Source organism: Anticarsia gemmatalis, chromosome 26 (assembly GCF_050436995.1).
Source record: "Anticarsia gemmatalis isolate Benzon Research Colony breed Stoneville strain chromosome 26, ilAntGemm2 primary, whole genome shotgun sequence".
NCBI lineage: Eukaryota > Metazoa > Arthropoda > Insecta > Lepidoptera > Erebidae > Anticarsia > Anticarsia gemmatalis.
Window position 1 is genome coordinate 7,133,068 of NC_134770.1, and position 15,114 is coordinate 7,148,181.

The 15,114-nt window shown below is 31.8% G+C and overlaps 1 protein-coding gene across 2 annotated transcripts in view; it reads right to left on the minus strand.

Annotated features, from left to right (window-relative positions):
- Positions 1 to 15,114, minus strand: part of LOC142984314 (uncharacterized) — a 75,741-nt gene that overhangs the window by 14,708 nt on the left and 45,919 nt on the right. The gene's annotated exons all lie outside the window — the stretch shown is intronic.

Sequence of the window (15,114 nt, forward strand, 5' to 3'; positions counted from 1 at the left end):
AGCTTTAGTCGATTCCTGATCTACAATATCTACCCTGCCACTGAATTTTATCTAATTCAGTCCAGCAGTTTTGTCGTAAAAAACTTAAATGTCATATTCTTTATTGTGCAGTTTCTATAAGTGCAGGCTCCTAACCAAGATATATCTAGATATATAGATATAGCCAATACCAAGGATAGTTAGAACACGTTATCCTTGAGGTATCTACATAGCTTTATTGCAACCCTAGATTGGATTAAAGCTAAGTAATTGTAAACCACTGGATATCCCGTGAGGATAACCTGATTTCTATTCCATTTTCAGTCAGTCTTGAAGCTAAGGTTTACTTTATCTGACTCGTTAGTAATTTAATACAAACCATATATACTACTACGTATGCGCAACTTCGCTTGCGTCACTTAAGATAATCATAATTTTCCCCGTTTTTGTAACATTTTTCACTGTTACTCTGCTCCTATTGGTCGTAGCGTGATGATATATAGCCTATAGCCTTCCTCGATAAATGGGCTATCTAACACTGAAAGAATTTTTCAAATCGGACCAGTAGTTCCCGAGATTAGCGCGTCCAAACAAACAAACAAACACACTTTTCAGCTTTATAATATTAGTATAGATTTAAACCATGTTCATACCAATATAAACCATGTTCTATTTGTTTATGTATACAAGGGAAGGAAAAGGGATAGATTCTCTAGGAGGTTAAATCAGCCTACAATCCAGTACATCATAGGCTGGTTTCACCTCCCAGCATTTGATGTGGCAAAAGGAGGGGGGTGAAAAAGATCAACAGTATTGGAAAAGTCAGTATTTTTCTAAGATAAGACCCTTATTTATATTATAAATAAGTAAGTAGGTATGTGAAAATTTGTTTGTTTGATCTTCTTCGACTTGAAAACAGCTGAACCGATTGGACAAAAACTTACAGAGAGATAGATATTTTAGTCCAGAAAACGACTTATCCCCGGTTTCTGAGGTACATTTGACGGTAGTTTATCTATTCAATAGCGTTTAAACTCACATAAAAAAACGATACTGAATAGATAATCTTCGGTTAAATGTACTCAGAAACCGGGCGTATAACTTCTTTTTCCTAAGCATAGCCGCTACCATTTTAATCACGACTTAAACATAATTATATGTATAACCTATTCTATAAATAGAAATGAAGACCCATATTTTTATTTGAACGTAACCAAACTTAAGCAAAAGGGCTCATTACGTATTAGGACCGCGAAGGTTTCTCGTAGGCGTCTCAAACGTTTCTTGTGAAATGTACCGGCTATAATTAGCGCGTTGCTTAATACTATTGCTATGTTAAGTCATTAAGATTATTATTGAATAGACCACCATTTTATTTCTGGCAACATTAGGGGAACGAAAAATAATGAGATAGATTTTTTTCTTTTTAATCGATTACTGTCCCACTGCTGGGGTTTCCTCCCAAAAGAGGAGGGGTTAGACCTTGAGTCCACCACGGTTACCAAGTGCGGGTTGGGAATTTTGCATTATAAATTTGATTTAGATTTTAGATTTGGAAAATATGGTTTACATTTAAGACTCCGATTTTTTAAAATTTAAATACAAAATGAGTGGAAATTTTGACTCATTCTTTGTACCTAATAACATTATGAAACTCTTTCATTTTTTCTTTATTTTGTTACTTTAGGTAAGGTAGTCTACGTCACTCATTTATCACTCTACCAAAATTTATCCCCATCAGTATAGCGGTTTTTACATAACGAAGTTACTACCACTTCATATTTATATTACTAGTATAGATTTTAACCAATCATAGACGAATTTCGAGCATCCAATTAACAACTCTAATTGTCAAAGAGATACCGATCGTGAAGTATTTCGCAGTACTCATAGTTACCGGGTATCGGGTATTATTGTACCTTCTAACTAATTAGTTAGAGACCGCTGTCCGAAATACGGAGAGAAAACTAGCAACTGGTAACTAACCACATTTATTTTGAGGGTAGTGACTATTTTAGAGAAATATTATTTTAATATTATTTTGATATATTTCTTTGATTTTTGTATCTAACTGACTGTGTCGTATGGGTCTTTGTTTTATAATAATAATGTCTGAATTTACCAAAATTGGCTCAGCCGTTTAACCTTGTGTTCTTAACAGGCAAACCTTTTCTTTTATATAATTAGTATGGAAGTATGGATTAATAGTACGTCACTGTGTGCTATCAAACTCCAGGTTATTTATTATTGAGAACTTTTACTAACAAAGAAACAATGGACACCAAGTACAACCAGGCCCGAAACAACCATTTGTGGATCGCACAAATAATTGCTTCGTGTGGGATCGAAACTACGACCTCCAATGCAATGGTAGAAGTGTGACGACCACCTCAACCACTGGGCCACAAAAGTCAAAATCTCATTTCTAAATATTATCCCAATGACTTAAGGAAAACCCAAGGGCAATCACTCAAAATCTTCTTCAACCTTGAACTTCAAAATACTGATGTAAGTTCTATCAAAATCCGTGCAATATTTGAAGGTTGTCTTTCACACAGTTAGTTAGAATAAATACTTGAATGGTGATACAGGTCATCGCCATATGGGACCGTGACTCACAAACAAGATGATTCTCATACGCTTGTGTGTAGCTCAAAAATATCGTGATATTGGCCGCACATTCATTTTATAAATTTAGTGGTACAAATAACATGTTTTGAAAATTAATGTTGCTAGAGATAATTCGGGAATAAGAAATTTTATTGAGAAAATGACCACTACCTCAGTTCCAAATAAAAAGTTATGAGGTAACAAACAGAAAAAATAACAAACATTCAGTCGAATTGAGATCCTCCTCCTTTTTTGCAGTCAGTTAAAAATCACGTATAGACAAATTATTTTTAAAGCAAAAAGAATAAATGCGTATTTAGGACCACTAAAGACTGAAAACTTTCATGAGCAAATTATATTATCCAAAAACCTTAATTAAGATTTCTTTCTGCTTATTTTGCCTTAAGAGTTCATTAAACTGTTCCTTAATGGCAACGCCACCCTCTACTAAATAAAAAAGCTAACGAAACAACACAAAAAAATAACTATAAAATAATATTTTATATGAAAAACAAAACCTAATTTCAAGTCACTATATTTTTATAAAAAGCAATTACGTCACAAGGCTTCCTGTTACCTAGTTTTACCTTTCTAAAGAACCCAGACTATTTCAAAGCTCGTTATTCTAGGAAACTCTTGCACGTGTCTATCATAGTCCTAGAAAATGTGCTTTTATTGTAAATCTGTGCATTTTGTATAGAAACCCTTTTATTTGAAGCACAAGCACAATAGACATGATACTCCGACGGACGCCAGCTAATCTTTTGTTTACAGGGAATAATGCAATATTCGTACGGTATTTTATAGTTTAGGTTTAGGTAACAGAACAGATAATAATATTATAAATTAGTCAGTCAGATAATTTAAAAATATTAGAAACATATTTTATTTTCATGAAATAACCAATAAAGTGACTTACTTAAAAAGCATTTAGGTTTTGGAGTGGGGGCTAATGACGTCACCTTTCATTCGGCAAGTTCATGCATGCTATAATGCGAAGACTTTTTCCCCGACCTAATATTTTTTGGCTATGGAAGAGCGAGGTCTTACCGAGGCATAATATTTGCTTAAAAGGAGTCTCCAATCACAACCACCCATTATTGTAATAAAATGCAGTTTTTTTTATAGTAGGTATGTACGGATAAGAAACCTAAAACACGTTTTGAAAACGTTTGGTATGAGTATTAGATAGATTAACAGTTAGTAATTTGACAGTAAATTTGAAAAACCTTCTGTCGCTGTAAATAAGATGTCAGTAGAACAAGTAGGGTAACTACCAGTGTTGGGCAAAATTTAGTTTGATTGATGATTGATGATTAAGATTAAATTATTTATTCATGACTAATGAATAATGACTAAAAATTCAATCATGAGTCGTGATTGATGATTGATTAGTGTTAGTGTTAGTTATTCAATCATGACTAAAATTTTCATGACTAAAAATAATAGTTAAATAAAACTAAGCTTTTCAAGTCTACGTTCCATGACTGTTGATTTGTTAATCACTGGTTTTTAATTAAAGCTAGTTTTACAACAGAATCAGTTTTTTTTTTTTTAATTTACACAGGTACACATTTGTAAAAATAAGTTCGGGCTAATTTAGTCTAAAATAATTTAAATTGATTTTTAAAACTACGCGTTTTGAAAATCAAATTTATAAAATATAATTTCCCCCGTTTTTGTAACATTTCTCGTTGCTACTCCGCTCCTATTGGTTGTAGCGTGATGATATATAGCCTATAACCTTCCTCGATAAATGGGCTATCTAACACTGAAAGAATTTTTCAAATCGGATCAGTAGTTTCTGAGATTAGCGCGTTCAAACAAACAAACAAACAAACTCTTCAGCTTTATAATATTAGTATAGATATATGTATGTTACTAAATGTTTGCAGCTACACCCGGGAAAAAGTAGCTTTAGTCGATTCCTGATCTACAATATCTACCCTGCCACTGAATTTTATCTAATTCAGTCCAGCAGTTTTGTCGTAAAAAACTTAAATGTCATATTCTTTATTGTGCAGTTTCTATAAGTGCAGGCTCCTAACCAAGATATATCTAGATATATAGATATAGCCAATACCAAGGATAGTTAGAACACGTTATCCTTGAGGTATCTACATAGCTTTATTGCAACCCTAGATTGGATTAAAGCTAAGTAATTGTAAACCACTGGATATCCCGTGAGGATAACCTGATTTCTATTCCATTTTCAGTCAGTCTTGAAGCTAAGGTTTACTTTATCTGACTCGTTAGTAATTTAATACAAACCATATATACTACTACGTATGCGCAACTTCGCTTGCGTCACTTAAGATAATCATAATTTTCCCCGTTTTTGTAACATTTTTCACTGTTACTCTGCTCCTATTGGTCGTAGCGTGATGATATATAGCCTATAGCCTTCCTCGATAAATGGGCTATCTAACACTGAAAGAATTTTTCAAATCGGACCAGTAGTTCCCGAGATTAGCGCGTCCAAACAAACAAACAAACACACTTTTCAGCTTTATAATATTAGTATAGATTTAAACCATGTTCATACCAATATAAACCATGTTCTATTTGTTTATGTATACAAGGGAAGGAAAAGGGATAGATTCTCTAGGAGGTTAAATCAGCCTACAATCCAGTACATCATAGGCTGGTTTCACCTCCCAGCATTTGATGTGGCAAAAGGAGGGGGGTGAAAAAGATCAACAGTATTGGAAAAGTCAGTATTTTTCTAAGATAAGACCCTTATTTATATTATAAATAAGTAAGTAGGTATGTGAAAATTTGTTTGTTTGATCTTCTTCGACTTGAAAACAGCTGAACCGATTGGACAAAAACTTACAGAGAGATAGATATTTTAGTCCAGAAAACGACTTATCCCCGGTTTCTGAGGTACATTTGACGGTAGTTTATCTATTCAATAGCGTTTAAACTCACATAAAAAAACGATACTGAATAGATAATCTTCGGTTAAATGTACTCAGAAACCGGGCGTATAACTTCTTTTTCCTAAGCATAGCCGCTACCATTTTAATCACGACTTAAACATAATTATATGTATAACCTATTCTATAAATAGAAATGAAGACCCATATTTTTATTTGAACGTAACCAAACTTAAGCAAAAGGGCTCATTACGTATTAGGACCGCGAAGGTTTCTCGTAGGCGTCTCAAACGTTTCTTGTGAAATGTACCGGCTATAATTAGCGCGTTGCTTAATACTATTGCTATGTTAAGTCATTAAGATTATTATTGAATAGACCACCATTTTATTTCTGGCAACATTAGGGGAACGAAAAATAATGAGATAGATTTTTTTCTTTTTAATCGATTACTGTCCCACTGCTGGGGTTTCCTCCCAAAAGAGGAGGGGTTAGACCTTGAGTCCACCACGGTTACCAAGTGCGGGTTGGGAATTTTGCATTATAAATTTGATTTAGATTTTAGATTTGGAAAATATGGTTTACATTTAAGACTCCGATTTTTTAAAATTTAAATACAAAATGAGTGGAAATTTTGACTCATTCTTTGTACCTAATAACATTATGAAACTCTTTCATTTTTTCTTTATTTTGTTACTTTAGGTAAGGTAGTCTACGTCACTCATTTATCACTCTACCAAAATTTATCCCCATCAGTATAGCGGTTTTTACATAACGAAGTTACTACCACTTCATATTTATATTACTAGTATAGATTTTAACCAATCATAGACGAATTTCGAGCATCCAATTAACAACTCTAATTGTCAAAGAGATACCGATCGTGAAGTATTTCGCAGTACTCATAGTTACCGGGTATCGGGTATTATTGTACCTTCTAACTAATTAGTTAGAGACCGCTGTCCGAAATACGGAGAGAAAACTAGCAACTGGTAACTAACCACATTTATTTTGAGGGTAGTGACTATTTTAGAGAAATATTATTTTAATATTATTTTGATATATTTCTTTGATTTTTGTATCTAACTGACTGTGTCGTATGGGTCTTTGTTTTATAATAATAATGTCTGAATTTACCAAAATTGGCTCAGCCGTTTAACCTTGTGTTCTTAACAGGCAAACCTTTTCTTTTATATAATTAGTATGGAAGTATGGATTAATAGTACGTCACTGTGTGCTATCAAACTCCAGGTTATTTATTATTGAGAACTTTTACTAACAAAGAAACAATGGACACCAAGTACAACCAGGCCCGAAACAACCATTTGTGGATCGCACAAATAATTGCTTCGTGTGGGATCGAAACTACGACCTCCAATGCAATGGTAGAAGTGTGACGACCACCTCAACCACTGGGCCACAAAAGTCAAAATCTCATTTCTAAATATTATCCCAATGACTTAAGGAAAACCCAAGGGCAATCACTCAAAATCTTCTTCAACCTTGAACTTCAAAATACTGATGTAAGTTCTATCAAAATCCGTGCAATATTTGAAGGTTGTCTTTCACACAGTTAGTTAGAATAAATACTTGAATGGTGATACAGGTCATCGCCATATGGGACCGTGACTCACAAACAAGATGATTCTCATACGCTTGTGTGTAGCTCAAAAATATCGTGATATTGGCCGCACATTCATTTTATAAATTTAGTGGTACAAATAACATGTTTTGAAAATTAATGTTGCTAGAGATAATTCGGGAATAAGAAATTTTATTGAGAAAATGACCACTACCTCAGTTCCAAATAAAAAGTTATGAGGTAACAAACAGAAAAAATAACAAACATTCAGTCGAATTGAGATCCTCCTCCTTTTTTGCAGTCAGTTAAAAATCACGTATAGACAAATTATTTTTAAAGCAAAAAGAATAAATGCGTATTTAGGACCACTAAAGACTGAAAACTTTCATGAGCAAATTATATTATCCAAAAACCTTAATTAAGATTTCTTTCTGCTTATTTTGCCTTAAGAGTTCATTAAACTGTTCCTTAATGGCAACGCCACCCTCTACTAAATAAAAAAGCTAACGAAACAACACAAAAAAATAACTATAAAATAATATTTTATATGAAAAACAAAACCTAATTTCAAGTCACTATATTTTTATAAAAAGCAATTACGTCACAAGGCTTCCTGTTACCTAGTTTTACCTTTCTAAAGAACCCAGACTATTTCAAAGCTCGTTATTCTAGGAAACTCTTGCACGTGTCTATCATAGTCCTAGAAAATGTGCTTTTATTGTAAATCTGTGCATTTTGTATAGAAACCCTTTTATTTGAAGCACAAGCACAATAGACATGATACTCCGACGGACGCCAGCTAATCTTTTGTTTACAGGGAATAATGCAATATTCGTACGGTATTTTATAGTTTAGGTTTAGGTAACAGAACAGATAATAATATTATAAATTAGTCAGTCAGATAATTTAAAAATATTAGAAACATATTTTATTTTCATGAAATAACCAATAAAGTGACTTACTTAAAAAGCATTTAGGTTTTGGAGTGGGGGCTAATGACGTCACCTTTCATTCGGCAAGTTCATGCATGCTATAATGCGAAGACTTTTTCCCCGACCTAATATTTTTTGGCTATGGAAGAGCGAGGTCTTACCGAGGCATAATATTTGCTTAAAAGGAGTCTCCAATCACAACCACCCATTATTGTAATAAAATGCAGTTTTTTTTATAGTAGGTATGTACGGATAAGAAACCTAAAACACGTTTTGAAAACGTTTGGTATGAGTATTAGATAGATTAACAGTTAGTAATTTGACAGTAAATTTGAAAAACCTTCTGTCGCTGTAAATAAGATGTCAGTAGAACAAGTAGGGTAACTACCAGTGTTGGGCAAAATTTAGTTTGATTGATGATTGATGATTAAGATTAAATTATTTATTCATGACTAATGAATAATGACTAAAAATTCAATCATGAGTCGTGATTGATGATTGATTAGTGTTAGTGTTAGTTATTCAATCATGACTAAAATTTTCATGACTAAAAATAATAGTTAAATAAAACTAAGCTTTTCAAGTCTACGTTCCATGACTGTTGATTTGTTAATCACTGGTTTTTAATTAAAGCTAGTTTTACAACAGAATCAGTTTTTTTTTTTTTAATTTACACAGGTACACATTTGTAAAAATAAGTTCGGGCTAATTTAGTCTAAAATAATTTAAATTGATTTTTAAAACTACGCGTTTTGAAAATCAAATTTTATAAATAATGGAATTATCTTCTTTCAGTCAACTTAAGGTGGTGATCAGTTATAGTTTTATAGATGTGTTCAATTAAACTAAAATTATGTCACCTGAATTAATTTTTTTAGTTTAATCATCATACAAAAATACAATAAATTAGTCATCAGTCATTTAATCATTAAATGATTGATGACTAATTTATTTAATCATGATTATGATTATTATTTTTACTCATGATTAATTCAATCATGACTAAATAATTCATGACTAAATTAGTCATGACTAATCAATTGATTGAAAAAATTAGTTGATTGACCCAACACTGGTAACTACCTATTAATTGCGACATGTGGATGTATTACATACACCCCAACCTACACCTTCGAATATAACAGGCATAATATTATAAACTATTAAATACTTATCGTCGTTTAAGTTCTATCACCACGTGAGTCATTTTTAGCAACTTTTCAGGAGACACAAATTTCAATTTCGTCTTTCAAAATGTCAAAACTGCCAAAAAATTACTTAGGTACGTGTTGATAGAACTTAAACGACGTTATAAAAAAAAGATATTTAAAAATATCAAAGAATCTAGAACAAGTTGTTGTTGAATAACAAAATAGTTGAATATCTCATAGGCATAAACGCGTAGGCCGTGAGTTTTTACCGAACACAATACGTAGAGTTATCGCAACAAATTCTTTATGTTATCAATAAACATATTGTATCGCACAAAAGATATCTGTTTTGTTAACAAAGTAATACGACACGCCGACGAAAAGCATACACACTTGTAAAAACAAACGACGCCATTTTATGTTATTCTTTTTTTTAAATAGCGGACGCCATTACTGTTTATTTTTTTTAACAAATTGTAATTCTGCAATTATTTGCACTAATTGTATTTCTAAGGCTGAAAGGTAACATAAAATTTTGTATAATATAACATTTTTTCAAGATTTTTTAACCGTTTCCAATATTAAATTCAGGTTACTTGTTTTCTTAATTGTGTATAAATTACCTAGATTATTTAAACAATAATACAGCTCAAGGTTTAAGACATTTTTAATTAACGATTAAACACGAATATTAACTGTGTTAGTTAAAATATTGATTGCTATTTCATCATCATTTATTGAGAACTATTTACTGCGGTATTCAATGGTAAGTAATTATTTTTTATGACCCTACAATCTACGATTACTAAGATAATCTAATGTTTAAATAATGTTCAGACTAGTACGTATTTCTGTCGATGTCCATGTGAAAAATAACCTGTAATCTTCAGCTTAGCCTTTCTTCCAACTATGTTGTAGTCGGCTTCCAGTCTTAAGGCATGCAGTTGAATACCAGTATTTTACACACAGCCAGGTTACCTGGGTTATAACACGATACCCTTCAATAAGACTGCTTGTCGGACTTTCAAGCTTCTGACTAATGTGACTGACACAGTACTTTAAAAATGATAGCCAGGACCCACAACTTAACGTGCCTTCAGAAATACGGAGGAACCCGATATGTATAAAATGGTCACCTATCCACAGATCAGCCTCAGCTAGCGTAGCTACACCACGTGCCCCTCTAATCTATCTACAAATATAGAAAAATAATCTCCTGTAATATGATTGATTCTCATGATTCGTATTTAAATTCTACAACAATTTAAGTAGCCAGACAAGGTATCTATTCGGTCACGATTTTAACTTAACAGTCAGTAAACACAATGGTAGCGGAACTACTTGTATACAATATAGTTTAAATGTAGCAAATAATTGCAGACCGTTGGAGCTTTCTTCTTTATTGCGACATTTTAAGTAATTATGTAACGTTATTGTAATTGGGAAACGAGTGAAGGAATAGGAAACGTTAAAATTTATTATTATTGCTTCTTAACTGATAATTGCAACTTGTATGTTACTATTGCAAGTGATTTTTTTTACATAAAATAATCTCAGAAACTATAACTAATATTTAAAATATTACTTCAAACTAGTCTAATCTAGACTAGTGCCCTCTATTTCGCCAGCAGAAAAAACCTATGTCATATCCTAGGATTTAATATACTACAAAATTCACCAAAATCTTTGAGACATTTTGACGTGATGGAACAAACGAACTTTTAGATTAATAATGGAAGCAAGAGTATTTTATTAAATTAAAGGTCACTTTCTTAACCAAGAAAATAATAAAAAAGGGCATGATTAAATCAAATACAACGAGGGCAATAGGTAACAGTGAAAACCTAGTTACATTATATACAAATTCAGCATTTAAAGTTGCTTATGAAAATACACAGCAAAGTAAATAAATGTAGTTTCTCCTGGCCTCATTCCCAGCTGTATTGTTGGCATCTAGTCCGACCAGAATAGGCTTAAACACTATTTCAAAGAACCGGCAGCCATGACCGCAGCCCAAATGGACAAATCTATAATTTTATATACAAAACTGAGGAAAGTATTCATAATTGTATAGTTATGGGTTGTTTTTCGTTACTTGTTCTCGTAAAACGTTCATTTTAAATCATCAGGCTATGTTTTTTTCTTTATTAATGTTGAAATTGTAACTATTACATACACGCATTTATTAGGCACTAATTTGATACATACGAAACGGTGACGTCACTACACCGTATTGATATACTAAAATGTGTTTTTGACATTTCATAAAGAGTGTGTGACATATGTGAATGTGTTTTTGACATATCTATTCAATAGCGTCTTTTATATGAGTTTTGACATTATTGAATAGATAAACTACCGCTAAATGTACGTCAAAAATCGGGGGTAAATCTACCAGTCTTAATATACGTGTCTACTGAGGGTTAGGCAGCTATCTAGATTATAACGAAAACCAGCAACCTTAGGTAAAGGATCGATGGACTAGTTTACCCAATAATGAGTCAGTAGGTATAGGTTACCAAAACAGTACCTACACTAATAAAGCCGTCCTTGTTCTGTAGCTCGGGCTGTGCGTGGTGAATCAGTCAAATAACTATTTATACCAATTAAATATTGCTCAAATATTATAACCAGTGACTCATTTAAAAGAGAGATTGTAAATTCTTTAATAATTAATCGAAGAGAAATCTAAAAATACTAATTAAAATTGAGTTGCATGCAGCCATTTGCGTTTAAATATTTTAATTAGAAAATTGATTTTCTTCGTGACCTTTAAAAGTAAGTAGAGAAAACTGATAAAGTTTACATAATAATATCAAAATAGATACTATTTAAAATCCCCGGATTTAAAACTAACAATCGTGTGTATATTATATTATTTTTTTATACTGTAACTCTTCTTCTTTCACTATTTCCTGATTTGTATTTCCAATTACTACCAAAGGTATCTAGACCGTCACGCCAGTGCCTCTCTTAAAATTGATTATCAGTCAATTAAAAAATTACTTCAATATCATTTTAACAATAAAATATACTCCTTGCCTAAGTAACGCCATCTTGTGAACAAAAATAACAACTCCAACGACTCGTGTAACGGCTTATAAACGATACATTATAATAATATTGGTATTATACAAATTGCGCAATAAGCGGCTTACACTTCAAACAGATTATTATATTACGATATTCATACCAATTATAATATTTTTAGCGCGTAAATACATTTTTAAGGGTTCTTGTAATAATGGAAAATATATTTTGTAACCCAATATTTATACATCGTTAGGCTCGGAATATAAATAAAATGTATCGCGAAATGTATTGTTAGGAGCAAAATTTGAAAAATGGCCCCGAGCAATTTTTTTAAATTATATTTATTTTCGAAAATCAAGTGTTTTTCAAAATTTTTCATTAAGCAAAGAAAAATTTTAAAAATTGCAGAGGATATAGTAAAAAACATATGTATCGCATCTACATCTCAACGGGGCCTCACGGGTCATCTAATTCAAGATACAACAAATATAGTAATTTATAAAGAATAATATATTTTCTAAAGATTTTGGGACTTGATAAAAACTACTAAAATTGATAAACATCGCTACGCTCCCATTTCAGAAAAGCAAATAAAATTATATTTTATTAGCCGTAAAATGAGGTTAAATACATTTGAAAATGGCGGCTTTAAATTCGGCTAACAATTCAAGCCAAACAATCTCATGTGGCAGTGACAACATGTGTTTGTCTTTTTCTTTTGTTCATATTATTGTATTGCTGTCTCGCTCACTCACAAATGACATTGCAATGCACTTGTTTATGTATCTGTTATATTTACCATTTCATTGTTAATTTTGTATTTCTTTTATTGAATAAGTTTTTCTGTAGCGAATATTTTAGTATGACTTTGGTAATGAGAAAATAAATATTATTTTAAGTAGCGGCTCCTAAGAGGCGGTCTTCGATGAAACACTGTTTATAAAATATGAAAGTATAGTTTTTATAAATCTACCTTTACAACCATTAAAACTACCTTTTAATTTCGATTATAACTATTAAAAACATTAATAAAATAATCCTCAGTGGATCTGACTATTTTTCCGAACGTACTGAAACGTATGTGAAATTTCAATTCAATATATTATGTATCTACCTACTGTTTTACGGAAACTAATTCGTACTACTCAAAATATATTTGCAACAAAATAAGACTACATATCTTCAGCTAATTTCATTAACCTATTATTACGTTTAAACATAAGACTTAATTTATGAATATTATCATTCTACGATAAAGCATTTCATTTTCGAAGAAAAAAGGTGTCTTTTCTTAACCATTGAATATAACTAAATAGTTAGGTTTTAAACTGTATTTTACTTAAATATAAACAGATAAAACCAAAAAGACCTTGAATATAAGTTACAAATATCAAAAATATCAACTTAATTTTTGACAAAGTTTAATTTTAAAGCTTTAAGTACTTAGTTTCCGAATAAGGAGATACTTAAACATATAATAAATCAGTATTACATAAGCGACAATATACATTATAATAATTATATTTCCTCATTCGGCCATTATATTTCTACTATTACATTTTTTACAGTCCAAAGTTTGCTTTTCAAAATTGCTTCACGTTGCCCTTTGTACACACATTATAATTTTTTTTTGTACATACATACATACATAATATCAGGCTTCTTTTACCGGTAGGTAGAGAAGCATGAAATATACCCACGTTTCGTTATTAGTATAATTGGTGCCATGTAATAGGGGGTCTACTGTTATATACCAGGCACCAAAATCCGGGCTACTATTGATAAATGTTTTAATATACATAAGAATAAGAAATACCAATAGCACTTTCCTCGACCAAAATCAACATCAAATCATTTATTCATTTAGGTCAAATATTGACACTTATGATAGTAGTTACAATTACTGAATCTACCACTAGCTCGGAAAGGGGGTAGAGCCTTATGAGAAGAGCTAGCAACAAACTCACGGCCTCTCTTTTCAATCGCCAAAAGTTTTACAATTACCGAGATTCGAAACGAAGACCTCGTGATCAGCAGCACACACTACCAACTGGACTAACGAGACAGAGAGAAAGAAGTTTGTAAGGGTCGTAGATACCAAGTGGCGTTCTTTGGTCTCTGCCTACCCCTATGGGAAAAAGGGGTGATATTACATATTTATGTATTGTTTAAAACATTCTAACTAATATATATTTAACAATACTCAGTATCGTATTATAATCTGTACTAGTCTTCAGTTCCAAAAACGCGTAAGCGATTCTAGTTAAATATGATCTTACGTCTTTATTCTTCCAAAGACATCTTGGCATTGTGGCATCTTTACTTTGCCATGTTAATTTAGTTACTGAAAAATATGTATTTGTATTCGGTAATATTTAATATAAATCATATTTTTTACTTCATCATCAAACTTAAACACATCATTAACCCCCGGTTTCTGAGGTACAGTTAGCGGTAGTTTATCTATTCAATGGTGTCAAAACTCATATAAAAAAACGCTATTGAATAGATAAACTACCGCTAAATGTACTCAGAAACCGGGGGTTAATAATGTATAGGTAAAATAACCATGACAAAGTTAAGATTCCCTAGTGGAAGGTACTTTATTATAGTATATTTATTATTACAGTCTTATATAAAACATATCCATTATAGAAAAGTACACGAGTACATTTCAGAAGAGGGAAAAGGGAATGTCTGAAATTAGCATCGTGCCCTTTCGCAGACGGCTGGGGGGTGAGGAGGGGGGAGGAGGTAGGGAGGGCTTGGTAGTTATCAAATGCAGTAGACTTGTTATATAAACATTCAATGTAATTGCTTCGACATACACAAAGATTTTGTTTATATTTATATTATAATGTTTGGCGATCGGAATCAGTTTTGTTTTTACAAGACATGTTTGGTTAATATTGTGTCTTGTGTTAAAATATATTTTAGCAGTATTTTTTTT